The sequence below is a fragment of the Mustela putorius genome, unplaced genomic scaffold, assembly GCF_011764305.1.
Source record: "Mustela putorius furo isolate JIRA1106 unplaced genomic scaffold, ASM1176430v1.1 tig00003867_pilon_pilon_pilon, whole genome shotgun sequence".
NCBI lineage: Eukaryota > Metazoa > Chordata > Mammalia > Carnivora > Mustelidae > Mustela > Mustela putorius.
Genome location: NW_025422019.1, coordinates 11,958,560 through 11,971,400, shown reverse-complemented (window position 1 = coordinate 11,971,400; position 12,841 = coordinate 11,958,560).

Sequence of the window (12,841 nt, the reverse complement as noted above, 5' to 3'; positions counted from 1 at the left end):
AACAAGGAAGGAATGTCAAGTCTGTTAGAATAATACATGTCCACTTGCAATGGACTTGAAGATGCATGCCTCTTTCAACACAGAGCTCACTGCCTAGGTCTAAGGTGTGTTGGTGGTGTCCAGCATTCAGCTACTATCATCTCTATGTCTACTTCAGCATTTGAGTTGTAGTCACTCAGAAATGACCATGACTGATAGTGGCAGGAAAAAATCTTTCCAAAGGGAAGAGCTTTAAGGTGCTCTAGCTGGGTGTCCACTTCATGTGGAAGAAGAAGTTACAGGATTAGAATATATACAGACCCATGGAAAGTCACAGATCGACTGGTCAGCTGTCAGGGACCTGGAACAGAGACTGGAAGATCAGGGACAAAAGGGTCTGGGGCAGAGACATTCAGATGGACCTTTGGGAGTAGGTATACACTGGAAAGATTTTGATTTCACATATTAAAACCCAGCAGAGAGCATCTACCAGAGGACCACCACCAACATCAGATCAGTCCCACTTCGTAGCAAAGAGGGAACAGGAGTGAGCCATGAGCTTGGGATCCTCTGGTTGTTTCAGATATACCAACTGGAAGCAGCTACCTAGTATAATATCATAATGGCATGTTGAAGGCACTCCTTAAGTACCAGCTGGGATACAATATTCTTGGAACTTGGGGTACCATCTTCCAGGAATTAGAGGCATCTCTATGGCTTCATTTCTCCAATAGTAAGAGTGCATAAGTCTGGGAATCAAGGGGTAGAAGCAGGAGTAGTTCCAAGTGTTATTATTCCCAATTCTAAGGAGACGAACCGCCCTCCACCGGCCCTCCACCATCCCCCACCGGCCGCAGTGTGCTTCTCATTCCTTCAGCTCTCAACTCTGCAGGATTACAGATCCTGATCCACAGAGAGAGTACACTCTGGCAGTAGATACAGTAAATGTCCTATTGAACTAAAAGCTATGACCACCACTTGGTACTTTGGACTTCTGTATCCAGGGACTAGCAGGCCCAAAAAGTCTTGGTCTGAGCAGACCAATGAACCTCATCAGCAAGAGGCAATAGAACAGTTGTTATTTAACATGGGCAGTAAGGAATATGTATGAAATAAGGGCTTACAGTGGGGCTCCTCTGATACTTTCTTGTCCAATTGTAACTGTGAATGAGTAAGTGCAGGACAGTAGCCTTAGAAGAGTATGGTGGCCAGAAACTCAGATCCCTCAAGAAAGAGAGTTTGGGATATAACAAAAGGTAAGCCACTCACTGAGACCAGCAGAGGTGTTAGTTGAGGGAAATGGTGATTTGAAAGGATGAAGGAAGAAAGGGAAGGATGTAGACTTGAGAGTTGGGGAGGGAGATAAAATTCCAGCCTCTACTTTTTTTTCTTTTTTTTTTTTTTTTTTTAAATTCTACCCGCACAAGCTGATGTTTTCCAGCTACACATGAAACAGTGAGTCCACAGTGTATAAGGTATGGGTTGTGACAGATACAAAGAGATGTAACTCTCAAACCCCCCTTGCAGGAAGGACTTGTTGCTCAACTGTGAGGAGTGTGGTTAGCTGGCAGCTTCCTGCAGTTAACTTTTTCAGTGTGCCTCAGCTTTGAGTTAGATTCATGCTCTCCTTGGGGTGGCCTTAGTCAGTGACAGGACAAGACTGTATACAAAGATATAGCAATTTCTGCTCACTGTAGGATGACTCTAATATTCTTCCTTAGCCCCCATTGGGCTGGCAGAGATTTTCTTACATTTATACCAAAGTCTCTTGACAGGCCCTGCACAATCTTTCCTCCCTTTTGCTTTCCTAGACATTACTCCTCTGCAAGCCTGTTACTCTCCTAACTGCATTTCAGTGGCAACTTCTGTAGGACCCAACTGACTTAACAGTAAAACCTCTCTCTTTTTTTTTTTCTTTTTAAAAGTTTTCATAGGCAGTGTATGAGCTAGTTTAAAATAATCCTGACTCCCAGAAATTCCAATTCCTGTTCAAGTGCTACACATTCTGATACTGTCCCTTGGTTTAGCTTACAAGCAATTTTACATTACTGAAAAATATTCCCTACAACTTCTACAGTTTGGGGTGACTCACCCTGCATCCGCATAGAAGCCTCCTGCTGACTTTGTCCAGTATATGTTTACCTACTCTACCCACCCTCCAGCAACACACAAGGGTCACCTTTGTCAGCCAATATGGGCAGCACTGGCAGTGCTCAAATACAGTCTTCTCATTTTTTTCTGATCTTTTGAAAGTACTTCTTGAGAATATTTTAAATAAATTTTCACTCCCAAGCATTACTTCTGGCTGATTCTGTTACCTCATAGGCTGTAATAGCTTTGTTGCAGTGGAATGAACTCTAGTGTTTTATAAGATCATCTAGGTTGCACCTTGAATTTTGTCTACCTAGCATGTGATTTTAGGAGTTACTTCATATCTTTATTCCTTAATTTTCTTCTGTGTAAAATGGAATAATTACAATACCTATCAAGTTTTTCTGCTGAGGATGAGTAACGTATATACTGCAATCAGGATATATGGAACATTGAACTCAAAAAATAATCTTTTGCGAAGTTAGGGTAGATAAGTAGGAGCCATAATCTGAAAAGGAAAGAGATCGTAGTCTATTTGGCACTTAGCAAGAGTCTTGGCCTCAGTTATTTATGTTGTATACATTTTTTATTTTTCATCCACATGATAACTTCGTGAGCTACCTATATACAACGTTATTTTATATAGGAAAATATGGGTCTCTGAAAGGTGAAACAACTCGCCCAATGTGAAATGGTTCCTAAGTAGCAAGGTGGGAAAGTTACAGAATTAGCCACAAAGTCCCTGATAAGAATTAAGTACCAGATGAATGATAATAGGAGAGCTAGGTTGAAATGTGCTTTCTTCCCTCTTCTGCAGCCGGCTGCAGAGGATGAACCAGTGTGCTCACAGTGTGTGTTTTCTATGAGAAGTAGGCTGAGCTCTTAAAGGGTAACTTGCTTGTGGGTTTGAAGCTAATTAATGGAATGATTGATTAGAAAATATGGTTGCTTTTATATACATGCGAAAGGGCAGTATAACGTGAAAATATTAATATACTGGAGATCTTGCCACATCCACTTTAATGATCATGTATAACTTTTTTCCATTAGTGATGGCCTGTTAAGAGAAGCTGATGAGTGGATGCCGCTTGCACACTGAAGTACTTGCAGTTCCCAGATTGTGCCAAGCTCAGTCAGGTCTCCCCCTCTGCATATGGCTCACATCTGTGACTTCTCCTTGGAAAGACCTTCCTCACTTATTTGCTTAGCTAAGACTTACTCCTACTTCAACACCAGCATAAGTTCTTCTTAGAAGTGCTCCGTGGAACACTATCCCACCCCTACTCTCCAGACCACCTCCTAATCATATGAACTGTGCTTGATACCATTCTCTTTATGATAGAAATTAATTAATGATGTGCAATTTAATGGATTGTGCTGTTTGAGGACAGGGGATGTAGGAGCTCAATAAATGTTTAGTAAAATATGTTTGGGTAGGGTAGGTGGATGGCCCATTACTGCTGAAAGTGGCTAAGACTGTTTTAGTTTTGAACCTCCAATGATCTTGAACTACATTCTGTAGTGGACACTGTGTTCCACCCAGAACTCTTCAGATCTGTTTTCCCTTTCTGTGTGACCTGCCCCCACTTTACTGTTTTTCTGTTTCTAAAAGCCTATACCTGGCCCTCTTATGTGACTATCTAAGGTCTACTTCACCTGCATTACCAGAGACAAAATGACCAGAAAGCTGGGTTCCTCTCATCTGCCACTGCCTACACAGCCCATTGCAGAGGTAGCCTGGAAGCTGGAGTGGAGTGGGAACACCCAGCTCCCTTGCCTGTCGTCAGGACCAGATCTTAGGGGTCAGCCTGAGGCTGAGACTTGCTCTGAAATCACCTGTTTGGCTCTTTTCCTTCCTTATCCATCTCAGAGGACTGTGTTACTCATTTCTCCCTGGAACACATCAGTAACACATTATTTGCACATGAAAACATGTCTCTGGGTCCGCTTATGGGAAAACTCTGTCTTGAAGACATTAAATGGCTTTTCAGTTTATTGTTTATTTTATCAAAATAATTCTCAAATAAGACAACAAGAATAGAATAGGTTCACAATGAAAACCAACAGTGATCCTCCCTCCTTCCCCATTCCCTCCTTCTGGACACAATGAGTATCTCTTACTTTATAAGTCAGATTTAGGTGCTGTTTACTTCCTGGTAATTAGCAAAGAGATGAGGAAATCAGTCACATACATGTTCACATATGACCTTCCTACAAAAGGTCTTCATCTCTATCTTACCAAGAGGGTTTCGTTATTTTTGTTTGTTTTAATTCATGGTTCTATGTTGATCTGCAACTTCTAGCAAGGGATGTAAACTGTCATCCCTCCATCTGCTTAAAATGTTCAATATTTCCATTCATTGAATCCCCTTTCTTCAAGAGAAATCCACCCACGACTCTTTCTTCTGCCCCATTATAGGCTTTCTATCCAGCTGTAAAAATCATGATAAGATTTACTTTTCTTGTTCTCTTGAGTCTTTGTCTTCCTTTTAATTAAATCCATCTCTTATCTTACTAGAATATATCCTTGAGTAATTTCCTAAGTGTGAATAAAGGTAATTCTTTGAGTCTTTTCATGTTGAAAATTTCTTTAGTCTGTCTTCTCATTTTATTGTAGTCTGCCAAAGTATTCTAAGTTGAACCATCTTTTTCTTTCATAATTCTAATGATATTTTTTCATTGTCTTCCTCTATTCATTGTTGCTAAGAAAGAAAGGCTGAGACCGCTCTATATTTGTACCTTTGAATTGACCTATTTTTTTTTTTTTATCGATTTTGACACTTTTAGGGCCTCCATTTTATCTTTGGCAATCTGCAATTTACAATTGATACATCCAAATTTCAGATTTTACTTTCATACAACTTACTTGGCACTCTTTCTGTACTTTTCACTTGAATGCCTTATATCCTTCCAGATGCGGAAAATTTTCTTAAATTCTTTCTTTACTGATATTCTTCCCCATTAGTTTTTTCTATTTTCTCTTTCTGGAACTTTTACAGGTTTCTCATCTGGTTTCCTTGTTTTTCAAATATCTTCTTTCATTTCCCATATAATGTTTCTATTCTATCCTCTGGGATATTTCTTGACATTAGTCTTCTACCTCATTTATTGTTTGTTTTATTTTAGCAATGCTACTTTTAGTATCTAGTTCTGTGATTTTTCTGTTTCATCAGGTTCTGTTTTTGTCTGTGTATAAGATGTATGCATTTTCCTGAAGCTATTTTCTTAAGCTTATTTTTGTTCATTTTATTCCATTATCAGACCCTTTCATTCTATCAAATTTCTTGAAAGGTCTTTGCACCCTTTATTTTGGACTTTTATGTGTGTGTGGAACAGAAGCAACGCCAGGTTGGTCACTGTTCATAGATAGGCTGTTGACAGGCAGGCTGTGGTCCTGGGAGAGCTCTCAAGGCCACGTTAAGTAGAGCTCTGCTGAAGGGTGTTTGTTTGCCCCAGATCTTAAATAACCTGTCTGTACAGAAGGACATTCTGTCTAGATATAGATACACACTGCGGGGTGGATTCTCTGTGCTCATATGGAAGGAACTGTTCCCACCTACTTGTATTCTATTAGACCCTGTCTAATAGAGCCTGGATGATCATTCCAGTCCACATTTCAGAGTGATTGCTAAATATAGAGTCTGTGGAAGCTTGTGACAGCAGGGCAACCACTTTGGCTATAGCCCAGTGCACGTGGCTGAGTTTGAGTCTGCATCTCTAGATGCTTCTTCATGTCCTTTCCATGTTCCAGTAATTGTTGAAATTTCTGCCCATGGATCACTCTTTTCTAATTCTCCTTGTTACAGGTTTATGCCTTTCTGTAAATTCTTTTTTTTTTAATCTATATATATATATATATATATATATATATATATATATATATCTTTCTCTCTCTCTCTCTTTTTTTTTTTTTTTAAGTAGAATACTGACAGGAAAAACGAGATTATATGGAGTTGCTTTTATCTGCCTTCTTTTACTCTTAGAAACTTACAGCTTCTCCCATTACCATTGTTACTGTTGTTGATTCTGATTTTGGTACTACTATTAGCATGTAATTGGATTGAATAGTAGTTAAAGCACGTGGGTATGAGTTTTACATAACCTATGATTTCATTAATTCTCATTTCATCTTAACAGGTATTAACAGCTATCTCTGTTAAACAGTCAAGGAAATACAGATTCAGAAAGGTATCTTTCAGAAAGCTTGAATTTTCAATTCAGTCTGTATGACTGCAGAGAACAGAGTCATACTATTTTGCTAGGTCATAGTTATTCTGTGCCTCCCAACAGGTGGTGTTTCTAGGTTGGTTGGTTGGTTTGCAAATATGTGGCATACTAAAAGACATCATTTATAAAATAATGAAGAGCATCTTTGGATTCAAGGTTTTTCCTGATATTATTATAGTTTTCTATGGTGACATTACCTTTCTATATTTCACTCAGACTACATTTATATCAAATATCAACAAACTGGGAATACATTCTCTGTGGGAGTCTTGCACACCTGAAATGTAAGATAAAATGCAAGGTGAAACTACATTTAACTAACATGAATATTCAAATTACAAACAGAACTCTGTAAGGTGTCAGATACAAAGTATTAAGATAACTTATGGTTTTTTGTTTTGTTTTGTTTTTCCTCATGCTATAAATCTTACCAGAACACTGGCTAAAAAGTATGTTGGTAGATTTATCTTGAAAGTGTTGTATGAATTTGTTTCCTAAAAACATTAGTTTGTAGGGGTGCCAGGGTGGCTCAGTGGTTTGGGCATCTGACTCTTGTCACGATCTAATGGACTGTGATCCCATGGGTCATGGGATGAAGCCCCTCAAGAAGTCAGGCTCTCTGCTCCACAGAGTCTGCTTGAAGATTCTCTTCCTCTGCTCCTCCCCACACTGGCATACATATATGCAGTGTATGTGTTCTCTCTCTTAAATAAACAAACAAACAAATAAGTCTTAATAAAAAACAAACAAGTGTTAGCTTATATAATATCTAAGTACTAATTATATCAATTGTTTTTGTTGTGTTTTATTTTTTTTTAAGATTTTATTTATTTATTTGACAGACAGAGATCACAGGTAGGCAGAGAGGCAAGCAGAGAGAGAGATGAGGAAGCAGGCTCCCTGCTGAGCAGAGAGCCCGATGCAGGGCTCAATCCCAGGATCCTGGGATCATGATCTGAGCTGAAGGCAGAGATTTTAACCCACTGAGCCACCCAGGCGCCCCTTGTTGTGTTTTCTTAGGCCTATTTTGGAGTCTTATTACACACATGTGTCATTGTATTTATGATATAATAGTGAGCTACAAAGCAAGAAGACAATTTCTGTCCTTCTGATGGTCTGGATTTATGAGAAAGAGAAGCCTAAGGGGGGCTATGTGAACTGATTTTTCTTACTATGAAAATTAAATTTAATTCCTTCCAAATTTTCTCTCAAATCCTTAGCTGTGACCCTGTGAAATGCCTTAATCTTTATAAATGTTCATATTTCTCATTTTTAAAATGAGAGAAATTGGAACAGATCGATAGTTAAACATTTCTTTTCAAAACTTTTTGATAAAATAGGTATTATACAGAAGTCCAGCTTGAAAAAGAAAAAAAAATTAAACAAAAGCCCAGCTCCTCTGCTGGAAGCCCTGTGAGATGGAGCTGGGAGAAGGCTGGGCTCAGCTTCTCCCAGCTGCTCAGCTCAGCTCCCAAAGGGCAGCTTCTTCGTGCCTCTCCCAGGCCTGGAAAACTGCTGATATATATATATATATATGTTGCCTAAGTGCACGTCCATCTTGAAATATATATAATACTATGACACAGAATAATATGTTTTTGGGGAAAAACTTAACCACCAATGGAAATAGAAAAGTATGAAAGTGAATGCTTATGCCTCACTTCTGTTTGTTTGTTTCTTTCTTTTTGTTTTGGAGCTCCTTGTAACTAAATCTACCTGTGTTTTCATTATTGCATATAGCCATTTATACAAGGTTTTCTAGAGCCAAGAGATTTACTACATTTTTTTCATAATGACATGAATAGCAATTTTTATATTTTTATAAGCTATTTCAGAGAAAATAGCTCTAAGATCAGAAACTCAAAGATCAGAATGCTTGGCCCCCCAAGAAGTCTATATATTTGGTTCTGAAATCACAGTCAAGGTGAACTTCAACCCCACACCTACTTAGCAGTAGACTTTTCTAATCCATATACATTGCCTTATAAGGTAAGGTGTTGTTTTAAACTTCTTGGTGTCAGGTATTATGACTTTCTTATTTGAATTTTATTCAGTATTTAGAGTATGCCTTATACATAAAATGATCTCAATCAGTATCTTTCAGTGTTGGAAGAAAAGGTGAGAGCATGTCATGATTGAGAATATAGCTTCAAGTATGGGATTTCTAACCTTTTGGCTTAGTTCTAGATCTATCTTTAACATAGCAGTATGATCTGCATCATGAAAAAAATATTAGATAAATGAATCCCAGAAGTCTGATAAGGACTCATTAATTAATAAAATAGGAGGAAAAATGAATTATAATTTTTAAAAGTTGAACCAGTCTATTTTTCTGATGATGTGGTCTGAGCTACGATCACAGGTTAAGATAAGAATGGTAGAATTGTAAACACTGTAAAAAATATGAAGCGATAATGTTTAAGATGTAGAAATTATTTTTAAGTTTCTTTTGTATGAAAATCTTTTAAGTTCACATGATACATTTTGTAAAACATTGTTGAGTGTTTAAAAGTTGCATTTCATTGAGCATGAAAATACACATGTTACAGTATGATAAGGTAGTGTGTCGGTCTGAGTCTTTTGGGATCAAAGATCAAAGGAGGCACAAATCTGTTAAATGAAAAATGCAATAAAGCCTCAGTATAAATCTGAATCTATCTTGATACACTTCATAAGTTCTGAGTCTTTTTGGGATGTAAGAATTTTTCCAGTCTCTCAAAAATTCATGTTGCAGAAGGCAATTTTATCCAAATCATAAATCCCTACATCAACGTTTTAGAGTTCCCAATTATCCAAATATTCATTCCTCCAGAGAAAATATCGTGCAGTTGGTAAATGTTCAAAAGAATCCAATTTTAAAAGTTGCATCTTGGAAGGTGACAAAATACTAGGTATAACATCTAATATCAATCATATCTTGATGCCAAAACAATGATGATTCAGAGCATTATGCACACTCGAGGATGAGCATCTCAAATTATATACCATAAAATGTATCATTAAGGTTTGTATTTTTCATAAGAATGTCAGCCATTCTCTAGGTCTATATTGTCATAATAAGCTTGCCAGGGAGCTGCAAACTGAAACAGAAAATCCAGGGGAAGAAATAAGATTTTCTATGATTGTATTTTGTTATAAATTGAACACTAAAAATGAGACGTTATTTTTTTTTCTTTTCTTAGTCCCTAGAGTGTTTTCTGAAAATGCAAATAAAATGTCAGGCTTTCTGCTCTCACCTAGTATGTTATACCACCATTCTCCACTATTGGAAGAAAAGTGTCCCTGCCATCAGTGATAAAGCTTGCTTCTGTTGTTTTCACTTGCAGAAGTAGGATGTTAGAATGATCATAAGAAGCCCAAGCTGGGTTGCTCCTAAGAGAGAACAACACAAGAGGAATGCCTACCTTATCCTTCCTGTCCACACCCCCCATTTCTGAGTAGGAGGAAATGGGGATGATCTCTTAGTGAGACTTTCTCTGTTTCACTGTGGGTCTCAATAGTTCCTGAAAAAACAAAATTGTTTCCTATAAAAATACTAAGGAGCCCGCCCTAGTTCCTAGGAATCATGAAAAACACTGTTAACAATTTGTGGCCTTGGGCATTTCTATCAATTCAGTCTGTATTATGGTTTATCTATTATGTCCTGCAATTTTTGTTCTACATCTTTTCACCAGAGTCACTGTTTTGTTTGGTCACTAACGTGAACAGCTTCTCTCTGTCTTCCTTTATTAAGTGTTGTGAGCATTCAGAAGAGGGGAAAGATTGCTTCCAAAGGGAAGAAACGTCATCTTTTCAAAAGGCAGTACTTAATCTCCTAGTGTATGTTAGACAGCAAGGGTACAAATAAGAACAAGACACAGCTTTTCCTCCAGAAGCAATTAGTCTAGATGGACTCAAGGAAGACTTAAGTATGAGAGAGCATTTGGGCTGAATCTAGGAAGATGGTATATGTTTCCTAGGGCTGCTATTTAAAAAAAAAAAAAAAAAAAAGGACCATAAACCCAGAGGCTAAAAACGACTGAAATGTATTCCCTCATAATTCAGGCTAGAAGTCCAAAATTAAGGTATTGGAGTGGTTGGTTCCTTCTTGGGGGCTCAGAGGGAGAATCTACTGCATGCCACTCTCCTACCTCCCAGTGATTTCTGGCATTCGTTAGTGTTCCTTGGCTTTTAGCAGCATGACTTCAATTTCCATCCCAAGCTGTGTCTTATCTCTTTCTCTTCTCTTCTTTTAAGGATACCAGTCAGATTAGGTGAAGGGCCCATCCTACTCCGGTATGACCTCATCTTAACAAATTACATCTGCCATGACACTATTTCCAAATAAGTTCACATCCTGAGGTTCTGGGAAGGACATCAATCCTGGAGGAAAAATATTCAACCCAATATCGATAATTAAGATTTTATAACTAGACATAAAAGAGAGACTTTTTTTTAAATTTATTTATATTCAGCATAACAGTATCATTATTTTTTCACCACACGCAGTGCTCCATGCAATCCGTGCCCTCTATAATGTCCGTATACACGATGGAGTATTATGCCTCCATCAGAAAGGACGAATACCCAACTTTTGTAGCAACATGGACGGGACTGGAAGAGATTATGCTGAGTGAAATAAGTCAAGGAGAGAGAGTCAGTTGTCATATGGTTTCACTTATTTGTGGAGCATAAGAAAAAGAGAGACTTTTTATTTAACTATCTTTTTCAACAAGTATTTAAGTGCTCCTCTTGGTCCAGGTATAATGATAAAGTATGAGAATAAAGAGAATAGATATGGCCACTATAGTCAATGAAGAAGAAAAGGTATACATTTTCCCTAGATATCTGTGGGGGATGGATGATTTTTCAACAATGCTCTCCTACACCTGGGGGGAAAGCCTTCACCCTACAAAGTAAGATGGAGTGTGGAAGAGGTTTCAGATGCTGGGCTGCACTTACCTGAAATTTAGCCTCTGTAACACAAAGCTGGGTGATGAAAAAGACTGCCATTGGCCCTTCAGTGGAGCTGCTGTAACCCTTAACTGGGAATTGGAGAGAGAAGATTAGTCTTCTTGGCCACACCGTCCCAGAGTGGACTCTCCTCATGCTGAGTTGGAGATTAGGAGGACAGAGAGAGAGCAGGTTATTATGTAAGTCCCTGGTAGCTCTTACTGAGATTTAGATTTTTCTGGAATAATTGTTTTTTCATTTGCTGTATGTTCTAAGGGCAGTTTCCAGAGACTTTAAGTTGATGTTTTGTTTTGCTTAATAATATTCGTTAGTTATAGTTGTTTCACTGGCAAGCCTGTCTGTTGAGCTCCTTAGGTAAGATGCCATTCCCAAGTGGAGTCTTCAGATAACTGCATATGCCCTTGTGTGTCTCCACCTTGATCTTACCTGAGAGTGACTGTAGAACAAGAAACCATAATGACAAAACAGAGTAGGTAATGTGACAGGCAGATGCTTGGCACTCTTGGAGTGTGAAAGAAAGGTGCACTCTTGGAATGTGAAAGAAAGGTATCCCCTACAAATTACTGAAAAAAACAATTATCTAAACTGGGATTTTATTTTATTTCTATCATGTGTCACTGTGTTATCTGATTTATTCAGTATTGTTTTCATATTATTACTTCCAATATAATTTAAGCTCGTTGAATGTAGGTACTCTCCCACGCCAGCCAGTGCAAATGTATCTGGCACATTGTGGAAACATGATAAAGTATTATTGACTTATGACTAGCGTGGATGTAATTAAAATGGGAGAGAAGTGAGCAGGTTTGAGATCCAGCTCAAACATAAATTTGAAAGAACTTCCTGATATATTTTATATGAAGTGTCAAGAAGAGAGCTGTCAAGGAAAGAAGTTAAGTGGTTGTATTCACAGAAATGGGGGACACAGGCAGTCCTTCATCCCTGTCCTGGGAGACACAGGAACCTGAGTTCAAATATGTAGATTTATGTTTTTGTGCTGTACTTTCCATGTCCAAAGGTATAATGACAGGTGACGTCATCTTTAAGATTTCTTCAAATGTTGAGATTCTGTTACTCAGTTAGAGCTTAATTGTTTAAAGGAAAATGGGTTCTTTGTCATTAGCTTTATTAGATTAATATATTTTAACAGTAGAGACAGTAGAGGCACTCAGTTTCAGGTCACACCTAACTTTATTTAAATAGTGAGGAAATCAAAGAGCAATAGCCTCAGAGTCTAAATATCCTTGCCTACAAAGTCTTTATTTTGTTTTTGGGGGGGGAACAAATTAAGCCCATATAATTGGAATCTTTACTTGTTATCCCCCTTAGAAAATCCCAAGTCCCTTTTCATGATAGTTGTTCTAAACACTTGTTGTTGTTGTTATTATTTGCTGTTTCTTTGCCATCAATTTAATAGACCTTTGGGAAGAAAAAAAGATCTGCCATCTGGAATCAGAAGCCTTTGTGCATTTTGTGAATACCTCAGCTTGTCACCCATTTGAAAATTTTCCATGTGCAAGTTTTGTTGGACCCATGTGACAAGGAACTTTGGAGAAACTAAATTCTTGTTGGTCTTACTTAAAGGATTTAA